Consider the following 16659-nt stretch of genomic DNA (forward strand, 5'->3'; position numbering starts at 1 on the left):
AACTGGGAAAGTATCAGTTACTTACAGTAAACTTTATGTATTTAATTTAGGCTTTTAATGCTTTTCTTAAAATGATATTTTACTATGTACTGTTGAGCCAGAAGTCTTCACCTAAAGGAGGGGTGAGGAACTCCATGCCTTGAGGTGCAGGTTTTAGATCTCACCCAGGGTCAACACACCTGAATCAAATGATTAGTTCATTTCCAGGCCTTTGGAGAACTTCAAGACATGTTGAGGAGGTAATTTAGCCATTTAAATCAGCTGTGCTGGATCAAGGACATCTAAAACCTGCAGAACACCGGCCCTTGGTCATGTATCATTCAGAGGCAGATAAACAAATTTCTATAAACATGGAAAATTTGGTTGTTTTTTTGTCTTATGTGACGTTTAACTCCAATGTGCCAACAAAACGGCCTCAGTATAGGCTTCTATACTGAGATTTCTTTGTACTTAAAAAAAAGAAGCATATTTATGCATAAACATTCAGGAAACTTTGGGATTGATGGCATCCTTTAGTTACACATTTTACCCTCTTTGACTGTATTGTCTTCCTATAAGCCTGCTGTGCTATTAGTGTCATTCACATGATGGATTAGACATAGAAGTCTTTCACCTTCGCCTTAAATGTGCCGTTCTCGTTAGTTTTTTTCCCCTGTTCAGCATTCAGTTGATACATTTCACTTTAAACACTAAATTGTCTGAACTAAACAAATGTACAAGTGCACCTCATTATTGCCATTTACATTTTTAAGCAGATACACAATGACTCTTAGCCTTTTTTTCTCAGGTCTCTATCAATTATCGGGTTGTTTCAGAAACAATTCCACACTTTTACCATCTCTTTCTTTAGAAATGCTAATGCAGATGCAATGTTTCTATGGAAAAAAGGACTCATTCATTCTTTTATCACATGAAAAAAAAAAAAAAGAGAGAAGCATTTCTGCTCTAACAAACTTCCAACCAGGGGTGACATGTATCCAGTTTTCATTCAATTTTCTCTCATCAAGTGACCTTTTCATGAGATGAATCCACTTTATTGAATGGTTTAATTCAATTCACTGTCCGGGCTCCTTTATTTCTTTTCATGGAACTACATGCCAGCATTCAAGTTAACATTTTGTATCTCAGACTATCATAATTGGATCCACAAGAATAGTGTTAAGCTGTTATTGAGATAGCAAATCTAGTTTAGTCAGTACAGGAAATACCCAAGCAGTTCATGGTGTGTTCCACAGTTCGGTGAGCTCCGTGAAGCTGAGTGGGATGAACTCACTGGTGTCCTCACACCCGACAGAGGGATTTGGTTCTGGGAGACATCAAAGTATTTGCTCTTGACATAGCAGGTTAACAGCATTTCCAGCAGTGGAGCAGCAGATCTCATTTAGCAGACTGAGCTGAGTCTGCACCCCTGAACTGCTTCTCAAAACTCACCCTCAGCACTGTAGCACAATACCACATATTCACTGTGAGCTTGACTTTACATTTGAAATCATAACGTAAGATTAGACGCTTTTAGAATATAATCAAGATGGAGACATTTTAAAAGAGACACACATTATTAGCTGTGTGGTGTCAGTATACCTTCTGACTTCTTATTATAGTAAAGACACAGGTAAATGTATTTATTTATTTTTTGGCTTACTGTATCGATAACAATCAATTAAATCAATAACCCCCATCTGCTTGAGTCTGCATGCCAAATATCCTTGGAAAAGATGCTAACTCCAAATTGCTCTCCAATGCATCCAATGGAGTATGAATGTGAATGACTGTGAATGCTAGATAGAAAAAACTTACATAGAAAGAGCATAGAAAAAAGTGCTTGTATTGATGTGTGAATAAGGAGTTGAAGTTGCTTAATTTTTAGCCAGCAATGAAGGCATTTAAGATGTTGACGTGCAAGAGTGCTGTTATAAACTCCTACTGCATAGTAGGATTGTGGACATGCAGCACCTTTGCCATCACGGGTTACTAAGCCCTCCTGCACATTAGTCACATAAAAAGACCTGTCAGTGTGCTGCAGTCCACTGGACTCTGACGTCATTGTACAGATGTGTGGTGGGCATGGCTTAGCGCTTCCTAGTGCTGATTGGATGGAGCCTCTCAATCCTCTCTGTGTTTTCTCCAGCTCTGATCAGCACTGTTCTTTGTCTTTCAGCATTTCCAAAGCTGCCAAAGCATTGCACCTGGGAAATTATATTTGAGACAAAAGGGTGGTTCTGTTAATATTAGAGTTAATTTACAAAAATCTATCAAGATAGGGTTTTAGATAAAAAAATCTGATTCAAAACGTATTTTTAGAGCGACATTTTTTTTTTTTTTTTTTACACAGGATCCCCACAGAGGAAACCTCAAAGACACAAACACCCTGTTCATTAAATCCACACCTGAGTGAGTATGTGGGTTTATAGTCAAGTGCCTGCATGCTTTCAAGCATTCCTGTATATCTTCTCTAATGCATGCATCCCCATTTCCATCTAAATCCCTTAAGAAGAAAAACACACAGCCTCATGTCATCAAAGAGCTCAAACAAATTGATTTTTGGTTTGAAAGGCCTAATCTGTGAGGCCAGCTACAGCCTTCTGATAGAAATATCACATAAGAGAAGTGATAATAAATTAGGAAATAAGAGGCATGTGTATTTCTGCCAAGCACAGATAATGGGCATTTAGGTAGGAATGTAGGATGCTGTTTTGAGAGGTCTTGCTGAACACAAAACATGTCCATATGACCCACAGCAATAATCGTGGGAGTGTGAGGCCACAAATTTATACTAGCAGGGCACTTGTAACCTCAGGACATGCATGTAAATCACACATTTTAATTTCTTCTGCATGTGTGTGTGTCTGCAACACATACTGTGAGCTTGTTAGAGCATTGTACTACAAGCTTGTTTGGTCACAAAACCACTTAAACTGCAAATCGGCTGCAAAAAAAAGGAGGGGAAAAGAGAGACAATTTGTGCATAGGCAATGAGGATTTGGCAACTGCAATTTCATTGTGTAAGATGCTGTAAGGAGAAAGGACAGCTTTAACAAAAGAGGTGGCCTTGTGCAGCTTTGACTAAATTGTTATATGTAGAAAAAATGCAAATCATACTGCACCTAATCGTATCGTGATGTGTTGTGGTGAACACAACAAATGAACTTGTTGCATGAAATACTCAAAATCTGCCATGAGGTGCATAGGAGGTGACAGAAAGGAATATGATAAAATACATAAAGGAAGCAAATATGGAGACTTTAAACTGCTATTTAATAGCAGTTATTTCAGTAGCTGATCACATTATTTAGTGCTGCATAGACATACATGCAAAAGTATAGTAGTAAGTAGTCTGAAGTAATAGTCCTCCAGGCTTTCTGGAAGTCGTTCAAAGTTTTTCTTTGGACATTGGCTGCCACCCCTGTGGCTTGTCATGTCTTCACAATGTTGTGCTGTGGACATTTATGTGCTTTTTTGTGCAGAGGAGTTTTTTTGTTTCCTGTTCTCATGCTGTCCTACCATGGAAGCATAGCATGAGTAGGGGTCTCTTTTTTTTTTTCCTCTTGTACTTTTCCCATTGTAGTGTACATTTCAATGTTTTTTTTTCTCTGACTCTACCAATCTCCGACCTGTATCCCCATGTAATGTTTGTGCTATATGTGTAAGGTCGGGGGGGGGGGGGGGGGGTCCCATTTCACTGCAGGGCAACCTGCATGTGACGAATAAAGCTTTGATTGATTTTTCACTCATTTCAGTCTGATCCTTGTACCTGACCTGAGGAATGTTGACCTTTAAAAATTTTGCAAAAAAACTCATTTTAAATCATATCTTTAGGCTCTTTGTTACAATGACCTGAAAATGCTGAAAAAGTCATTTTCATTCATTTTCAGTTTTAAAGGAATAAAGAGTATTTTTGCACCAGCAAGGTGATTCCCAAAGAGCTATTAGCTGAATATTTGGCATATCATAAAACATTTCAGGACACTTGACAACCAGAATGCAAAGGAAAAAGGTAAAAAGGTCTAAATACTATCTACAGCAGATGAACAGTGTGTGAGTTTTGCATAGTACTTTTCAAGAAGTGCGTCTAAGCTAAATATGAATCTCAGCATGGTGCCAAACTCACTGCCATAAAACTGAACTGTGAAATTATTCTGTTTGATTTTGAAATATTGACCAGGAGTCCTATCCCTAGAGCAAATCTGTCAGGATGACTAAAAATGTCCACTGCAAGCTCAGAGCCCAAGGTGACCCCTGCAAAAACAGCGCTGTCTAATCAACAGTCCCAATTAATAGTTCTGTGATATGGATTATGAAATGCAAAACGAAAAGGTCAAGTGCATGCAACTGAAATGCAATTTAATGACACAGTTCTGACATTTCAAGCAATCACAAAGCATAGCTCTAGAGGCACTTGTTCTCTGCTTTGATGACTTGTCGAGGTGCACATTTGATATGCAGCCCGTGATAAACCTCTGCGGGACTGGGAGGGGGTTGCACTGGGGAGATGGTAGCATGATAGAAGTAGCATACTCTGTTGTCACCATGCCTAGCACACAGTGTCAAAAACACACTCCTAACAAGCTAACTAGAGACAAAAAGCTTTAGGGCGCCCAAGATATGTTGTCATGTATTATACTACTTACTGTATCATAGTGCTCCCGATAGAGCACAACTGTCAACTGAAGCAAAGGTAGACCTGTACTCCTCCTCTGGGGTTACAGAAGGAGATAAATAGGAGTGCATACGGAGTAGGCTCCACTTTAGGCATGTGATGAAATACTACATTTTACATGTTTTCACTCTTCATGTTTCCACAGAAGCTTTGCGAATAAAGCTTATGGTTTCCTTTCTAAGCAGCTTCCTGTATGATAGCCCAGTCTCTAGCTAAAGGGCCCCTCTAGACCCCATAACACCATTGCCTTCCACTGACAGACATGTCACTGTCTAATTGGGTCTTTCCCTGCTGCCATACTGGGCACTAGTTCCCATTTTCTGCTTGTGAACTGAAATCTAGTAATAATAAGTGGACAGGGTTTTTCTTCTTCTTCTACAAATTAGACCCAGAGTCCTGTAACTGTTCCAGCTTGCATAACCAAAATGTGATTTTCTTTTATTTAGCTTTATGGTATTTGTGGAGTGCAGCTACAGTAACTGCACCTATTTTGTAACGTTACCGAGCAAAACTCCCACTAGATCTGCAGGTGTCAGTAAAGGTCGCAGTTCCAAGGCTTCTTGGAATGACGATCCGAGGCGGAGCAGCAGAGGCATACTGATCGTGTCAACTGTCATGTGTGGGCAGACATCTGTAATGGGCATTACCCTCAGCCTGTCACTGCTGAAACATTAGGGAGCTATTGTCAAGGATACAGTGTGAGGGAATATTTGTGTGTGTGTGTGTGTGTGTGTGTGTGTGTGTGTGTGTGTGTGTGTCAGAGGTGTGGACTCGAGTCACATGACTTGGACTCGAGTCAGACTCGAGTCATTAATTTTATGACTTTAGACTTGACTTGAAAAAATGTTCTAAGACTTGTGACTTGACTTGGACTTTTACACCAATGACTTGGGACTTGAAATGGACTTGAACCGGTTTACTTGAAAAGACTTGATATTTCACCCCAAATATAAATTTAACATGCATATTATATAGAGATTGAAAATGTGACGTCATTCACGGGTAGAACCGCAAAGGATTCTGGGAACTCGTGGCAAGCGGTACTAGCGCACGCAGGCTTTCAATTGAAATCAGTTATACAGCGATAAAAAGAAACACAAAAATGTCAAGAAGCTGTTGTATTATTAACTGCAATAGCCGGTCACATGACAGCCACGGGAAGCCGACGAGTAAAGAGATCGGTTGTTATTGGATTACGTCGTTGAAGAGAAATTGTTCGAGCCATGTTTCCGAAGTAACAAAGAGGCGACGGATGGCCTGGATTGCAGCCATTCAAAGATCAAATATAACGTCCCAGAACACTCCAGCTCACAGGTTAGTCTGCTCCAAGCATTTACACGAAGGTCAGTCTGCTGTTGTAGTTAATGCGTCATTTTCACAACATAATTAGTGATATAGGTTACAAGCAAGTCTGGCGCTGAACAGAAATTGTCGCGCTATGCTCCTTTATTTATTGTGCATAAATAGTGAATTGTCCTGACACAATATTGCGTTTCGCTTCTGTTATTATGGTACACTGACAAAAACATATACTTTTATTCACAGGATAAAACAGTTGTTTTGTATCACTAATTGCCCAGTACGATTACAGCATCCAATATTATTGTCACTGCTACATTTCTGTAACTCGTACCAGAAATTATTTCCACTACTAATTGATTACCGTTGAGCTCAAAGGTTATATTAATAAACGGTTAACGAATGTGTATTTATGAAGACGATTTGTGAGACTGGTAAACTTATGATACGTACGATGGTCTTTCGTTCTACACGGTGCGTTTCAAGGTCCTGTACCCATCCGGCGGTAAACTGTACCTGGGCTTGTTGCAGTGACCTGAAGTTACTAAACTTCATGAGTGTGTGCACTCACTCCAAGAACCGTATGATTATAAATATGCATATAAATATGCTACGATGAGATAGCTGACTTCATCTAACTAGCAAATGTTGTCCAGGCTACGTTGGTGATACAGTTTTTTTTTAATGTGTATGATATTTTTGTCATGCGATTTTAAAGCTGGTCCTACAACCGCATCCAAGAATAACATGCAGCTTATCTCAGAACTGTCGGTGAAAATTATTCTTGGAGCTAGGTTTAATTGAGCTGCATTTTAAAGAGGTGCAATTTCACAATTTGTGTATATTTTCTAAGTTCACTATTTTGTCATGTGTTGAGAAAAACACAGATTTTAAAATTACATGGTCTAATATTTACATTTAGCATAACTGCAACATTATTTTTTCGTTTGTTTTTTTTAAAGACTCGAAAGGACTTGAAATTCAAAGTTTCAGACTTGTGACTTGACTCGGACTTTTACACCAGTGACTTGAGACTCGACTCTGACTTGCCTGACATTACTTGAGACTTGACTTGAGACTTGAGGATAAAGACTTGAGACTTACTTGAGACTTGCAAAACAATGACTTGGTCCCACCTCTGGTGTGTGTGTACTGTTCAAGAAGATATGTAAATAAGATGATAGTATATAAAAATGGAGTTCACTAAATTACATCCGTAACTGTTATGAAACATAAGCTAGGCAATACAAATTTTTCTTTCCATGACTATGAGTGCAGACGTTATTAAAGATAAACCAGAATTATAAGTCAAAATGAAATGGCATTAAAAACTCATGATGTACAAACATATACCTTTATAGATGTGTGTACTCTGCCATGAGGCCATGCAGCTCATGATACGGTATCCTATATATATACTGGAAGTCTGTGCTTTGTCATGGTTTTGGAACTACAAATAAGGCACTCATTATGCTTTTGCTTATTTTTCTTCCTGCATTCATACTGTATATATTTATACCCCATTACAGTCTTGGACGATCACACTAAGCATGGCTAAGGTTTCAATGATGTCGCCGATGAGGTCGGCATAAGTGCAAGTAATCGCTGTGAGCCGAAACCTCAGGCTTCAGATTGGTCTAAACACATAGTTTCAGACATTTTGCTCTGCACTATGATCTTTATGATGTCATTGAAAGCGGGTATCCGTGATATGGTCATGTCAGGCACATTGCTCTGACCAAAGAAGCCAAATGCTGTTTAAATCTTCTGTTTATGAGGGACAGCCAATCAGGAGAAAGTTGGCTTGAAGGCAGGAGAAAGAAGCTAATTGGCTTGTTTAAGCAAACGGGTGACAGCAGCACAACTAGTGTTTTATTTCCTTTGGATTAGAATTTAAAGATATTTGGTGGATGTTTTACCACTAGTTGAACTGAAGTTTCCACATGTGACTCTTGTTCTGTGCACTCTGCTGCAGTGGTCACAGTGGTTTCACTCTTCCAATAATCTCTCGACTGGCTGCGATGAAGCTCAGGATATCATGTATGCAAACTTTAATAGTTGGATTATTTTTTTTGCATAAAGGGTGGGAAATCCGAGTTGCCCCTGATGCATCCATCAGAGTGTGAATGTGTGAATGTCTATTTAAAAGCACTTGTATGAATGTATGTGTGAATAGACGAATGAGTTTTGTAGTAAGAAATTGCTTTGAGTGCTCACATTGAGTAGAAAAGCACTAAGTACCAGGCCATTTATTATTTAATGCAATAACAACAACTGTAGTTGTAGTTATTTAGAATAATAAAAAAGTAAATAATTTAAAAAAAGAAGCTCTGACTCACGCAATTGTTTTGGGATCTGTCCCCCCCAAACAACAGCCAGAGACCGCTTTTTAATTCTAAGCAGGAACAAAGTCAAAGATGAGGAAAAAGGAGCATATTCATACATATAATATATGACCAGCTATATTGCTCATTGCCCTTTGGGAAATTTCAGGTTCTTATACCGGTTAAGTTGCTTTCACCAAAGCTGTACAGGAAGCAGAAACATTCTTTGACACATCCCTTTGGAAAATGGTCTGAAAAGGAGATTATGTCTGTGGGTTGTCGTTTGAAAACGCCGCCTATACACTAGCTCCAATAAAGAAGCATTTTGACAAGGATAAAAACCACATGGAGTGCTGAAGGAGATGAAGCTCAACTATTCTGAGCTCTCAAGGCCAGTAAGGATTTGAGGATTCATCCCTGTGGATAAATGACCTCCACACCCCAGTTCCTTTATTCCTGACAGTGGATACCAAAAGAAGAAGAGGGTAGTTTCTCATTCGTGGACATCCTGTGGATCACTCATCCCTCTTTAACACTCTACATGAAAAATATTATCAGGATTAAAAAAAAGCTCAGTCTTGAAAATGTAAAAATCATAGAAACAAACCTCGTGGGTAAACCTGAGACAAACAGTCCTTGTGTTTTCAAATATAGCTGTTTTTCATGTGGCCAAATCACACCCCATACTGTATTTTTAGCTCTTCCAACAAAAATCCTGGTGACAGTTACTGTATTTATTTACTCATGCATAAAATAATACCGACAGAGCGACTTCAAAGATGCACTTGTAGAGTCCGTTGGGGAAGTAATCAAACTCAGAGCGAGCAGACAGCCCAGAAGCAGGTTTTCAATCATACAGAGCAGACTAACACTGCATTATAAACATGCGGTTTGACTGCCTCAATGGAGTTTGCTGTTGTGCTCAGCACTTCTAAAGAAACACGCTGATTTGGGTGTGTGAACTGTCGATCATTGTTTTCAGTGCAGCTATTCATGTGCATATGCTGACTGGCAACATCCGGAGGACGGCGTGTTATTTTCTCTGCCGAAATAGAATCTTACAAGGAAAAAGGGAGATGAAGAGAAAATTATGGATCTGCTTATTAAACATTTCATCTCTGCTTATACATCCTCACATACAAAGTCCTGAATGATCTGGCCCTGTTCCATTTTAAGGGCACCGTAGTCCCATATTATCATAATAGAGCACCTTAGAGCTCCAAGAGTTTCCAAACATATAACAGAAGGAAGAGCCTTCAGCTGTGGAACCAGCTCCCAGTTCGGGTTGGGGACACACACATAAGCTCTATTAATACGATTATATTCAAACTTTATTTTTTCCTAAAGCTCACAGTTGGATCAGGTGGCCCTGAACCATACACTACTTATGCAGCTACAGGCTCAGGTTGCTGGGGGACCTCTCATGGGTGTTTCTCTTCCACTGCCCTCTTTTCACTCTGCATGCATTTACATACATAGCACTATTTTATATCATTAACTTGTCCTGGTTGTCATCTCATGCTCTTTTCTGCCTCCGTTTTCCTTTTTTGTTGGGATTCTCTCTCTAAAATTTTCCCTTTATAATATGAGGCTTGGATGACTTTCATCGCAGACCAGCAGTATATGAATAACTATACCTGAACATATAAATATATCCATAGATCAATAACTTATTTTTCTTAGTAAATGTATCTTATTGTATCCATCTAAATGAATGATAAAAGTTTTAAGGTGTTCGAGCTAACAGCATCTTATCCTAGCCAGCATACTATAGCAGTTATACTTTCATAATATTAGATTTGCACTGCGGAGTACAGTCACGTTAGAAACTACACCTTCTTAATCATAAGCTTTGCATATCAGAACATAATAATACCCATCCATGGTCCTCATCAGATTCTAAAATGATTTAAATACAACTTTAGGTCAGTGCAGAAGCAGTGTGTGTAAAAAAAAAAAAAAGAAAAAAGAAAAAAAGTGCATGAGTCAATCTCTTAAAGTCGCACAGAAAGCAGTTAATTTATCAGTCTCACAAACTGCTGTGGAAGAATTTTTGCCCACTCTTCTTTACAACGATGATTCAGTTCATTGAGCTCTCCTAGAATCCCACCACAGTTTTTCTATCAGATTGCAATCTAGAGTTTCACTGGGTCACTGCGACACCTTGATTCTTTTCTTTTTTTCAATCATTTTGTTGTAGATTTGCTGTTGTGCTCTGTTTCATGTGCTAATTTGGGACAAGCTTTAACTGTATGACGCATAGCCTCACATTTACCTTGACAATACCAGGAGCTTCTGGTCGACTCAATGACTGCAAGGTGTCCAGGTCCTAAAACAAGTCCAAATCATCCCCTCTCAACCACTGTGCTGAGCAGTTGGTGCTAAAATGCTGTGTTTGGTTTTCTCTAAATATGGTTCTTTACATATGGTCATGTCTCCACTTTGGTCTCTTGTATCCGAAGGATATTGTTCCAGAAACCTTGTGGTTTGTTCAGATGCAATTTTGCCATGTTGTCTCTAGAGAGAAGAGGCTTTCCCCTGGCAACGCCTCCAAACAAGCCATACTTGTTTGCCCTTTTTCAAATTACACTGTGATGAACTTTAACATTTCACATGGTATCTGAGGCCTGTAAATGGTAGCTCTTAGATTTGTTGCAGTTTCTTTGAGCATTGCATGGTCTGACATTGGGGTGAATTTGCTGTGATGTAACTCCTGGGAAGATTTGTGACACACAACCAAATGATCTAGACCAGAAAACAGCCAAAACGTCTGCTGTTAGAGAGGTGGTCACACCAGCTGATGTTCAGTTAACCACATGACCTTTAACTGATCAAGCACACACATCCATACATATGCAATAATACTAAGTGCAATAATCCTTTCTGTCATCGTTGTATTTTTACTCAGTTGTATATAGTATTTGTATTTGTATTCTATTTTTATCTTATTGTATATTTATTTTATTTTATTCTACTGTATATAGTATTTTATTTTATTCTATTCTGTACAGTTGTGTACTGTATTTATTCTTATTGTATTCTAATTTTTGCCTCATAACTTTTGCACTGTCCACTTCCTGCTGTGACAAAACAAATTTCCCACGTGTGGGACTAATAAAGGTTATCTTATCTTATCTTATCTTATCTTATCTTATCTTACCCTCTTAATTAATATGAAATCAGTAAGGTTGTACTTAGTTTTCTGCAAACTGAATTGTGGCTTATTTTTTTAGGTAAATAAACCACAACACTGTATTTAACTAATTTTAGAATCTGGTGAGAATCAGATAATGTTTTTATTATCTTGTGAGGAGGTGCTTTGCTGACCCACATCCACCCATCTACATTAAAGGGACGGCTGCTCCAAGCTGGTCAAGAAGGCTCACCAGCACCTCTTCTTCCTGAGGACTCTGAGGAAGAACCACTTGTCCTCAGACATCCTGGTGAACTTCTATCGCTGCACCATCGAGAGCATCCTGACCAACTGTATAACAGTCGGGTACGGGAGCTGCTCTGCCTCGGACCGGAAGGTCAACCCAACCACAACCACTAGCACTTTATAAAGCCTCTGTAGAAAGTAGCCACATATTTCACTTATCTTAACTGCACTACTGTATAATTCTGTATAAACAATCATTCTGTACAATACGATAATTATAATTCTACAACAGTTTACAACTGTTTGCATATTTCTGTATAGCTTTATATTTCATATTTCTGTATAGTTTCATATCCTGTTCATAGCCTGTACATAGCTTGTATACCCACTACAGCCTGTACATACTTATAGCATATTCATAACATTCCATCATACCGTGTACATTGTAACATACCCATAATAGACCCATTTTTGTACCCTCATACCTATAACAGACCCATTTCTGTAATATATCTATATACCTATATTATTGCTAGTATATATTTTGTAATATATCTATATCATGGCTAAAGCACTTCTGGATGGATGCAAACTGCATTTTGTTGCCTTGTACTTGTGACATGTGCAATAACAATAAAGTTGAATTCTATTCTATTCTTTGTCTAAGGAGCTTGGAAAGAAAAGCGTCTGGACTTCTTTAAGTTGCTTGAAGACGTTTCACCTCTCATCCGAGAAGCTTCTTCAGTTCTAAGGTCAAATGGTGGAGAGTCCCAGATATAAACCTAGTGGTAGTTTCCCCCCAAAGAGGGACAAAGGACCCCCTGATGATCCTCTACCTAATCACATGAGCCAAGGTGTGAAAGCGGGTGTGGGTCACAATCAGCCAGGGTTTCGGGTGAGCTCATTGTGAAACCTGGCCCCACCCTATCATGTGATTTCCTGAGGTTAGATGGCCCAGGATGTGAGTGGGCGTTAAGGCATCTGGGGAGGGAACTCAAAACTGGATTATAGATGGCAGACAGTTGGTGTCGTAAACCAGCGCCTCTGTTCAAAGATGGTCGCTCACAGTGGACGTAAATGGCTTCTTTCACTCCTCTTTCAAACCATCTGTCCTCTCTGTCCAAAATGTGAATGTTGGCATCCTCGAAAGAGTGACCTTTATCCTTTAGATGCATTCTATTCTTTCTTTGTCACATGACTGTATATGACCATATTTGACCATATTTGATTTAAGACGTTTCTGTGGTCAATCGCATAAAATATTCTAACACTTTTTAAATGTATGTTTAAACACCATGGAATTTATAACTCAATGAAAAAAAACTTCTAGTTGAAACTGCTACTTTGATGCTTTTGGATGATTAGAAAAATAAAACTTAAAAAAAAATCCTACATAATGGCTGAGTCACCAAACACAGAGCACTGATGTGAATTCGCCCACATTTCATTCTTGCAAGTTGGCTTTGGAGTCTCATTAAAATGTCATAAGGCTTTTTCTGGATGCGTGACTTGCTTTAGTAACCACAGATTATACGAGACTTTGAAGCAAACAGCCCGACATCTTCTGTTTTACACAAAGCAAAACCTGATACAGTATTTAAAGACGCATAAGTTTTGCATCCTTTAGTGAGTGTGGGTTGATAAAAGTTTGAAAAAAGTAAAATGTTGATCTTTGCTGAAAGAGAGACGCATTTCTGTCAGTAAACAGCCTTAGCGGTTCAAATGTTGCGTCATTCATTTTAACATCCACTCTTTGCTGAGTATCACGATGCTTTAAAGGCTCAGAAATAGTTTTTATGTCATCGCTTGTCAGAAGGAAATTCAGCCTGCTTAGTGCACTCTTGCAGGGCTCCTGCTGGGAATAACAGGGAGCTTGACTGTAGCTTCACTCTGATGTTTTTCCAGGATCAGTTTTGCTTAGGAGTCAATTTTATGCATTTAAATGTGATCATTCAAACCATTTCAAACAAGAGGACACACCAGGGGCCTGCGTCAAAGCTTCCCGGGGCCTTTCTGTGTGGAGTTTGCGTGTCCTCTCTGTGCTTGCGTGGGATTTTCCTCCCACAGTCCAAGAACATGTTAGGTTAATTCTAAAATGGCCATAACTGTGGAGATAAAGTTTGGGATGAAGTAGAGTAAAGCACTCTGTTATTGTGGCTTGCAGTGTAAATTTTGGTATCCTATATTTAATTACACTTTTCTTTTCTTTTATTGATTTGCCTAAAACTGCAGTAAACTATATAAAAGAAAATGATGCACATAAAACCCAGGAAACTTGTACGTAACAGGGATACTCCACAAACTCTTTAATTTGGAGAGATTAAATACATTTGCAAAGCAGGAGTAAGGAGAAATGAAGTATACATGCATGTAAAACACTGCAAGTTTCCATTAATGAAGTGGCACCAAATATGTATACATTTTTGCATTCATTTTTTGTAATGACTCATTAAAGTTCAGAGCACCGATGTCACATTACTTTATGTTTTTGTTTTGAACACCTTGCTTGGCTGGGACCTTTTTTATGTGGCGTTTAGATGTCCTCCATCTCTTTTGTGGGTTTCCTCAGGCGGCTCTGGTCTCCTCCAAAAGTCCTTTCCTGCTTTCAGGTTAACTTGTTAATCTAAAGAGGCCATGCGTTGTCTGTTTTAGCCATGTGATGGTTTGGGAGCCTGTCGTGTTTATACCCTACGTTTTGCGCAACATCATCTGGGATAGGCTCCAGCTACCCTGCATGTCTAATTAGATGAGGGGTCTCGCCAATGTGTTCTGAAGTTTTTGACATCGTGGCTTTCCCTCTTAGGATTTGATATTTGTATTGAAGTATCTAGTAAAGAAGAACCAAGACCAGATTTCTCAAGGTGGTTTGAGAAATGGAGCTGAATCTTGAGGAACAGGAAACACTTTATTTCACAGTACACCTGAGAAAACAGAAGCACTCCGAGCCTGTAATGCATCTGGCACAAATCAGAAAACCAGATTATACCCTTTGATTCTGCCTGTATGATGCTCAGCACGGAGATAAGTTAACATTTCGTACTGTCTCTGGGGATCTTGGGGACTGTGGTGCAGTCAGGTTTAGAGACTACAACATAATTAATCAGATTTCCTACAATCTAAGAACCAGTGCTTCACCCCCTCCACTGGAAATTAAAACATACCAGTAAAATAAAGGTTTTAAAGACGTGCATATTTAAAAAAAAACAACAAAAAAAAAACCTCTTTTACTTTAATACTGCTATCAATATCCAACACAATGTCTGTGTTAGTTCTGGTAATAGCTATAATGGCATGGGTTGGCTGACAGGTTAACAGGAGTCATGCTGAAGTTTTAATGAGTACTTACACATGCATAAGCACACACATACACACCTAGTGTCAGTCCGCTGAGGTCTGTGTGGGTGGCTGATACACGACATTTAAAAAAAGTACAGAATTAATAATAATACACACTCAATGCAATCATCAAAGTTTTGCTTCATCTTGAGGGAGCAGAAATATAAACCAGCCGTGAATGTAATTTTTTCCCACTGAAAGTCACTTTGTAAATTGAAAGATTTAATTTTTTGCAGAAACAAGTCTCGTGGTTAACATAAGCTGCAAATCAAGTCCACGTAGTTAACCGATCATTAATAGTGAATTTAGAAAGAAAGAATGGAAGGTGATTTAAAGATGTTTGACATTCAGTTTTCTTTGTGCAAATGGGGCCCGCTGAGAGAAAATCTAAGAGGATTCTTTCCTCTCTTCTATCAAAGACCATTATATGAAACTAAATCTTAACTAGCGTTGTTACTGCCACATTTTGATCAAACTTCAGTTGGACATGGACAAGCTTCAATCAGCAGTGGAGGTTCTTTCATGTGGCTGAAGGCTGAGAGCAAAGGACTCTAAAAGGAGACATATTGCACCGTAAAAATGACCTGGATATTGACACAATCAATCTTCTGGGACTATACGAGCACATCTCTTTTTATCCTCTATATGTGTGTGCCTTTCTGCTACCCACTCTTTCCCTTGATTGTTTTTACTTTATTTGCAAGTTCAGGCTCATCAGTCTTCTCCAGCAGCACAGGGGGAAGAAACAATCTCATAACTCTCTCATTACCGCCCCCAGCCTCATACTTCTGCCGCTCACAGATAACAGAAGAAAAAAAAAACCCTTGCTTTTGGGACACAAACTACCGTTTCTGCAGCAGTTTTGCTTTGCGATGCCCATTAAGTAATCCAATAAAGGGGAGGAGAGAAAATAAGGTTAAAGTTCTCATGATAATGAAAAAAGGGCTTAAATTGAGCATATGTAATATTTCGGGTGAGTCCTGGATGAGGCCAAGAGGAAAAGAAAAAGTTATGACTACAGGGTGAGCAGAGATCCACGCTGTGCACCACAATATTTCTAATCTTGCTCAATTAACAGCTGAAAAATGACTTAATTTATGAAACAACCGTGTGCCACTGCTGTAGCGTAGCAAACAAAACTCTTGAAACAACTTAAGAAAGTTTGTTTTCAACCAAAATTCCTCAAAAGCTCATTAATAAGGTGGACAGATGGCCCACTTCGCTAAAGGCCAAGTCATCACGGCAGAGGTGATGGATAGAAATGAAAGCTGTCTTCACTGTTTTTCTGAAAGAGCACAAACTGTCCCCAAGCAGACCGTCCATCCTCTGCCATGTGGACTTAGAGCACTATGTCTTCTGGCCTGTCGCCGGCAGCTAACAGAGATGTGCACTTGATCACACGACTTAATTGGCCTTCCCGGCAGTGCAAACGCACTCACGCAGAGGCAGAGCAAATGCAAACAAATGAAGGTTCAGAAAACAAGTTAAAGTGTCAAGAATCGGAGCACCAATTAAAAAGAGCAGGTTAAATCTGTGGTGCCAAGGTCAAAACAGCAGCGTCTAAATGTCATGTTCTTTTCATTAAACATCACGCCTTCATTTCAGCAAATATGGACTTTAGCGGCGGAGCAGCAGAGAGCAGCAAATCGTTTGTTCCCGTCTTT

The 16659-nt window shown here is 39.1% G+C and overlaps 1 protein-coding gene across 6 annotated transcripts in view; it reads right to left on the bottom strand.

Moving 5' to 3' along the window:
* ppfia2 (PTPRF interacting protein alpha 2) overlaps window positions 1–16659 on the bottom strand; it is a 184709-nt gene that overhangs the window by 107956 nt on the left and 60094 nt on the right. The gene's annotated exons all lie outside the window — the stretch shown is intronic.

This window comes from Mchenga conophoros, linkage group LG17 (genome assembly GCF_057382185.1).
Source record: "Mchenga conophoros isolate Kocher_MC1m ecotype Shallow Benthic linkage group LG17, M_conophoros_male_GT1.1, whole genome shotgun sequence".
Classification (NCBI taxonomy): domain Eukaryota; kingdom Metazoa; phylum Chordata; class Actinopteri; order Cichliformes; family Cichlidae; genus Mchenga; species Mchenga conophoros.